Genomic DNA, 6503 nt, shown 5'->3' with positions numbered 1-6503 from the left:
AATTTCCACTGAAGTCACGGGTAAGAGGCAAGTGGAACCAAGATCGAGGCCATTTGCTTTTTGAAGTTTGCAAAGACTGCTACATTGTGCCAGTGGTAGTTCACTCTTTGCAACATAGTAGCTGTTCTAAACAGATTTTCAGGTTTATTTTTAGTATGTTATTTGTAATTGGTGTTTGTTCTGGGAAAGATATTGCAGACTGAGCAATAATGTATTTCTTGCATTTCTCATGGGTTCTAATGGGGGCCTTTCTTAAAGTTACTGGTCCCAGCAACAAAGGCGCGTTTCGACTCAGAAATCAAGGGAAAGCCAACAACACACCCGGCAGAACATTATGTTATTTACACGGGGGCACATAAGTGGTCCGCATGTGCGCATTCGCTGTCAAAATAAAAGACACGCACCAGATAAGAAGTTGCAACGCGCGTTTGCGTCCATATAAAAGGCTGTTTTTGTCCGCTAGAGTGGGATTTTCACGGCACATTCTGCACCACATCTCTGTGCGTTCATCATTTGTTTGAAGCCAGCTCACCTCCTGCAACCACTTTTCCGAGAATACGCGCTTCTTTTGTGGTTCGGACTCCTTCTGACATTTCTTTGGAGGTGGAGGAACATCAAAGTAATTGCTTAAAGGAGCTTCTTCAACATCTTTAAGAGTTCTAAACAAATGTCTGTCCTCCTCCTGAAAATCTTATGTACGCAAACACGCGTTGCAACTTCTTATCTTGTGCGCGTTTTTTATTTTGACAGCGAATGCACACCTGCGCACCACTTATGTGCAGCCCTGGTTATTTAGCTCGTCATATTGCAGCCACAGAAATTCTTTTGTCCATGAAACCATAAAGCTGCACTTTCTTTTTGCCTCATAGTCTGATTTGTCATAACTTTTCCGTTTTGTGGTAAGCTTTTCTTTGGCTGTCACTTCTTCACCCTGACCTGTCTTATTTGGCTCAGCAGAACTAAAATATATATCCTGCTGCTTTTACACACACGCTCACATAACGCTCAGCGATTCTCTGCGCGATCAACCTCTCACATGTTTAAGCTGCGGGAGATTTCACTTGTCATGTTTGCATAGTAAGCTAACGATTGATAAGATGATGTCAGAGGAATTGGTGCAAATTATCGTCACTCACCAATCAGTGCTGTCGCTCTCTATACACAGTTTGCGCGATTGCAAAGTGAAAGCAAAAACAAGCGCAAATTCAAACGCAATTTCAATATGTCACATATTGACAGTGGCTCACCGATGCCAATGACATAATTACCCAGCTACATTTCCGAAAGAATGCAAAAGCATTGACATAGATTTTCCCTTCCTATGACAGCCCGACGGGCAGGGCAGAGATAGATTTTGGTAGCCCGACTGGAAAAATCGCTAGCCCCGGGACGTCGGGCTAGCGATTTTGCGAGCCCTGGACATGTATGACATACAGCTTAATTTCATTCATGGCAAAGAGCTTGATGTCATATAAGTCTTACAGATTGATGTCATCGATACATATGGTATGATGTCATATAAGGGCATACAGTATGATGTCATATAGGCATACAGGTTAATGTCATGCATGACATGCAACTTTGATAGGTTAGTAGCTCAAACCTATTCGCTGGAATTTTCAAGACAATTTAACTACACAGCAAAGCAAGACACGAGTAGGCAAAGTTCTTCATGTTTCTCGTGCACGGGAGAGAACTGGACAAACGCCGTTCCTTCGCTTGACCCCAGTCGCTCTCATCCGCTCCCTCGTAACACTGCTCTTTTACTGAGGTTACATGAATATACATAGGTTCATCAACATATGACATATACAAACAAACAAAGAGTACCTTGCCTGTGCGTTGTGTAAGTATGTGTGTGTGTGTGTGTGTGTGTGTGTGTGTGTGGGGTCAGAGTGCGCCCCACCTGTCCCCTTCACCTGAAACCAATGCCCTGGTCTCTTCATAGTATTACATGATGTCATATAGACATACAGTATGATGTCATCCTGTGTCCTCTGACCTGCTGCCACTGAAAGGCAGTGTTAGAGGGACACTTGGGCATTTATCGCAGCATATAATGTGTTTTCTGGATACACTGCTGCTTTTTCAGAGCCCAGAGATTGATGGCTGCATGTCAGAGCTGGCTATGAATTTCAGAAGGATCAGGCCTTAACTTAACAAAAAAGTTATCAGTAGTTCTTTCCACCTTTTTACCCACAGCTACATCCACTTCTGTCGGGCCGAGGCTGCTCACTGCGGCTGGGTGTCATCACTGATTTCTGTAATCCAGTCGATTCACGAGGTCCTGATTCCATTCAATTTGATTTTGCCTCAGACAGTCAGAAATATTATAATTCTGATGATTTATCAGCGCTGACACATGTGAGACTTCATCAGAGGTGTGAGCATCACAGCAGAGGCCTTTGTGTCAAAGTAACTGAGGATAAAACAGAAACACATGAAGGAGATTTTCCTGCTCTGTTTTCTGTAGCAGATACACTTTATTGCATCGTTTTAAAAAGTTTACATTTCTTCAGTATTGAACAGCAGAAATTAGGCTTTCTTGTCCGAGCGGCCGACAGCGCTGTAAACAACGGTAGACTGGTGGGTGATAAGTGAATGAATGATGCAGGAAACAGAGATTTGAGACGGGAAACTGTTCTTGAAGTACAGAGAGAGAGAGAGCTGTGCAGGAAGTGTGATTTTATCTGCTGGTAGCAAAACAGCAAAAGTCAGAGGGCATTAATGACGACATTGATCAAATGTGGAGCGTAGTTTGGATCTTCTGCTGCTGCTTCAGTGAATTTTGGTTAGAGAGATAAAACCTGCAGCTCAGAATCGAGCGCAAAAAAGACGGAAACACAAAGCGTGGACGCGCCGACGCATCAGAGTCAGCGAGCTGTTGGCTTTCAGCCCCGACGGCGTGTCCGTGTGAGAAAGAGAAAGCTGATTGTGATGCGTCGGGTCTGTGTTTACGTTTTTGAACAGCTGGTCACACCGGTGCGACCAAAGATCTTTTTTAGTCGCATCATTGAAAAATATGGTCGCACTCTAGAGCCCTGAATACCATTATATTACAACGTTGTGACTCATTGGGATTTGGCTTTTACACTGATGTTATTTTGACAAACAACACCTAAACATGAGCCAAAGAAAGTAAAGGCAGTCGTACCTCTCTCAGAGCTTCAGCGTAGGAACTCATGTCAGTGAGGATGACCAGCACATGTTTCTCACACTGGTAGGCCAGGTACTCTGCTGTAGTCAGCGCCAGGCGGGGAGTGATGATACGGGAGTGATACGGAGACTTTCAGATCGCAGAGACTTTGTTTTAATGTACTGAACGGCTGGTCGCTGGTGCGATCTAGGATTTTATTAGTCGCACCAGTGAGAAATTTGGCCGCAAATGTGACCAAATTGGTCAGACTCTAGAGCCCAGAGATCAGCTGCTGTCTGAACTGCACACTTACACTTGGGTTTTGTATTTTTTGGCTTTTTCTCTGCTCTTTTTTGAATTATAAATTCAAGAGGATTTGGATTTCTGTCGATTTCCTGCAGGATTACAACTTCCGAGAGTTTCCATTTTATTTTATTTTGTTTTATTTTGAATTATAACTTTGAGAGGATTTGGATTTCAACTGAATCCCTGGAGTGTTGAAGTTGCAGGGATGCAAAACAGAGATAAGGGCCTCTTCAGGCATGGATGTGCCCGTTCTCTCCTCAATCTCTCTCCTCAAAAGATCAACATTAGCTAAGAGTGGGTTAATTAGATGAGTATTAAGTGATTTCATTATGTGATCATAGTATGTGAGCTGGCTTTTCCCCCCTCCTGCTAAATTGCTTTAATAAAATATCCTGCATTCAAAAGGTTTAAATAGTGGATTCATTTTTTAACTCTTTCTAAAACAGCAACAAGGCATAAAGCTGTGGATAAGTTTACACCTATATAAATATCACTTACACATTTAATTTACAGTTACAAGTTACAAAGTCACTTTCATCTACGCAGGACTGTAAGCTGTCGTCTGTGAGGCATCAGCTGTGTTTGTTTGTAACACAGTTCATGGTGGAGAACAGCTGCTCACATACGTATGTGGATCTGAAGATCGTCAGGACTCCAAATGCATATTTCTTCATGTTTATGTGTCGGGATGGCATTCCATGTTTCAAACAAGGTTCTCAGTATCACCTGAAAATCCAGTCACATTTAACAGGGATGGATCGATGGTCAGGGCAGTGATGGGGAAGGATAATGTGGGTTTTTCCTCTCTGAACTCGTGGAATCATTTCCCAAATAACTGTGGTGATTGCAGACTGCAAATGCTCTGAATTTATTAACTGTCAGTTTGCACTCAAACGCTAACACCTCCTCCAGCATGTGTAACGCTGTGCCTCCTCTCCCCTGAAGACTTGTATTCAGCTTCTTCTGGTTCGCTGTAATGTCCACAAAGTGCAGCTTTTTCAGCCACTCTGGCTGTTCCAGCGCAGAAAAGGCGAGCCCTTTGCTGCTCATGAAAACTTTCACCTCTCCCAGACATTTTCCAATTTCATTGTACTACTGTACTATGTATGACTGTGCAATGCCAATAAAGAGTTATCTTATCTTACATGCAGCAAAGCGTTTCAGCACCTCTCCTCTGGACAGCAGGACTCTGTCATACAGCAGGAGATCAGGGTAAATGCTCTCCACCTCATCCAGTAATGAGGTGGAGAGCATTTAAACCTTTTGCCATTATTTTATTGATGATCTGAATGACAACATTTATGACCTCTGTGCATTCTAGAGGAAAGGTTTGCGCACACAATGCCTCTTGGTGCAGGATGCAGTGAAACGTCAGCAGCTTTCTATCCAGTGACTTCTGCAGCCAGGCCACAAAGCCCCTGTGCAGTCATACTTACCATACTTTTATTTTTATATTTCAATATCACAATAATCTTCTAATTTAGAACTACAAGTTCAAAAAGAACTAACATAAGTTGCTGATTTGGTCCCTAAAATCCAGAGAGTAATTATTCATGGTAAGGAATTCATGTGGACTCTAAGCGTGTGGGCAGGCAAGGACATTTAAACAGTGAGGCTGACGACCTACCATTTCTTCGTGTGACTGCTTCTGGTCTAAAAGGGACTCCAATACCAAAATCGCTGAATTTGACACATAGAAATGCTGGATGATCAGGCGATGTGTCAAACACAATGTTGTCTGGCTTAATGTCTCGATGGTAGACACCCTTGGATTGCATTTCAGTGGCTGCATGTACCAGCTGTCTCATTATGACCAGACAGACAAATGAAAAATACGTTCAAATAATCAGATTTACATTATCCATTAAAGTTTGCCATATATGTTATCTTGCCACTCGCTGACCTTAACCTCCCTCTCGTGCACAAAGGTTCTTCTGTTTGCCAGGTAGGCTTCCAAGTCTATGTTTTTTTGGCCTTTCAAAGACCATAATGAGTTCGTCTTCCAAGTCATACCAGTCGTTTTAAGCGGGCGTCACATTGCTGCTCGTAGCCTCTGGTCCTGCCCCCACTTTTATTAGCAATGCCACCTCCTTGGGAATCTCGGTCATTTTACCATTAAGAAGCTTGAGAAACAGAACATCAAGGTCAGTGTTCAAACATTAGGCTGTTTGAGGTACACGTTGGGGGAAAACAACAGAAAAAGACAAACATTTCTTACCACTGGTAGGTAGCTGACTAAAAACTGAGCAACATGCTTAATCACCACCTGCATTACAGAGAAAATGTGTTTTAGAAAAAGAGAACAGGAGGAACTAGAAGAATTGTAAAGTGCACACATAAGAAGCCATACTGGGAAATTGTCTTCTCTGCGTTTTCCAACTACTACAATTTAAGGTCCTGCATAAGCTCCATCTGTTTAAATTGAAGGTTTCAAGGATGTTTCCAGGGGCGGACTCAAGATGTGATCAATGTGGCCAGAATTCTGCCTCATTGTCACATATGTTTTGGACATGTCCTAATATCACTACTTACTGGTCTAAAATATTTAAAACTTTGTCTGATATTTTTAAAAAACAGCTCCCCCCAGACCCAGTAATGGCACTATTTTGTGTAGCTACAGTTAAACACTTAAATAATAAACAAATTCGTGTTTTATAACATTGCTTGCAAGACGCCTTATACTTCTAAATTGGAAAAATAAAGCCCCCCCAACTCATTCTGCTTTGTTAAGTGACACAATGTATCATTTACAGTTGGAAAAAATTAAATTTTCACTGAGAGATAATGTCAAACAGTTTTACCTAATTTGGCAACCCTTTATAGATGGGATGGATGGCCTCCTCCCAAATCTGCTCCAAGATTACACACATTGGTCTGGGCAGGTGTATTGTCTTTTTTTTGTTTGTTTGTTTGTTTGGTTTTTTTTGGGGGAGGGGGGGGTTGTTTGTTTTGGGGGTTTTGTTTTCCTCTCCCCCTCCTTTGTATATACTTATCTAGGTATATAAATGTGTATGTATAGACATAGATATATGATTGTTTATATGATGGTAATTATATTTTA

The 6503-nt window shown here is 42.0% G+C and overlaps 1 long non-coding RNA gene across 1 annotated transcript; it reads right to left on the bottom strand.

Annotated features, from left to right (window-relative positions):
- Positions 1 to 5139: 5139 nt before the first annotated feature.
- LOC146504837 (uncharacterized) lies at positions 5140 to 6042 on the bottom strand. The gene is made up of 2 exons (XR_014877443.1): positions 5661 to 6042; positions 5140 to 5565 (listed from the first exon to the last, which is right to left on the bottom strand). It is a non-coding gene; the product is annotated as an uncharacterized LOC146504837 (long non-coding RNA).
- Positions 6043 to 6503: the final 461 nt, after the last annotated feature.

This window comes from Neolamprologus multifasciatus, chromosome 13 (genome assembly GCF_963576455.1).
Source record: "Neolamprologus multifasciatus chromosome 13, fNeoMul1.2, whole genome shotgun sequence".
Lineage (NCBI taxonomy): Eukaryota > Metazoa > Chordata > Actinopteri > Cichliformes > Cichlidae > Neolamprologus > Neolamprologus multifasciatus.
This window is presented reverse-complemented; position numbering and strand designations above follow the sequence as displayed.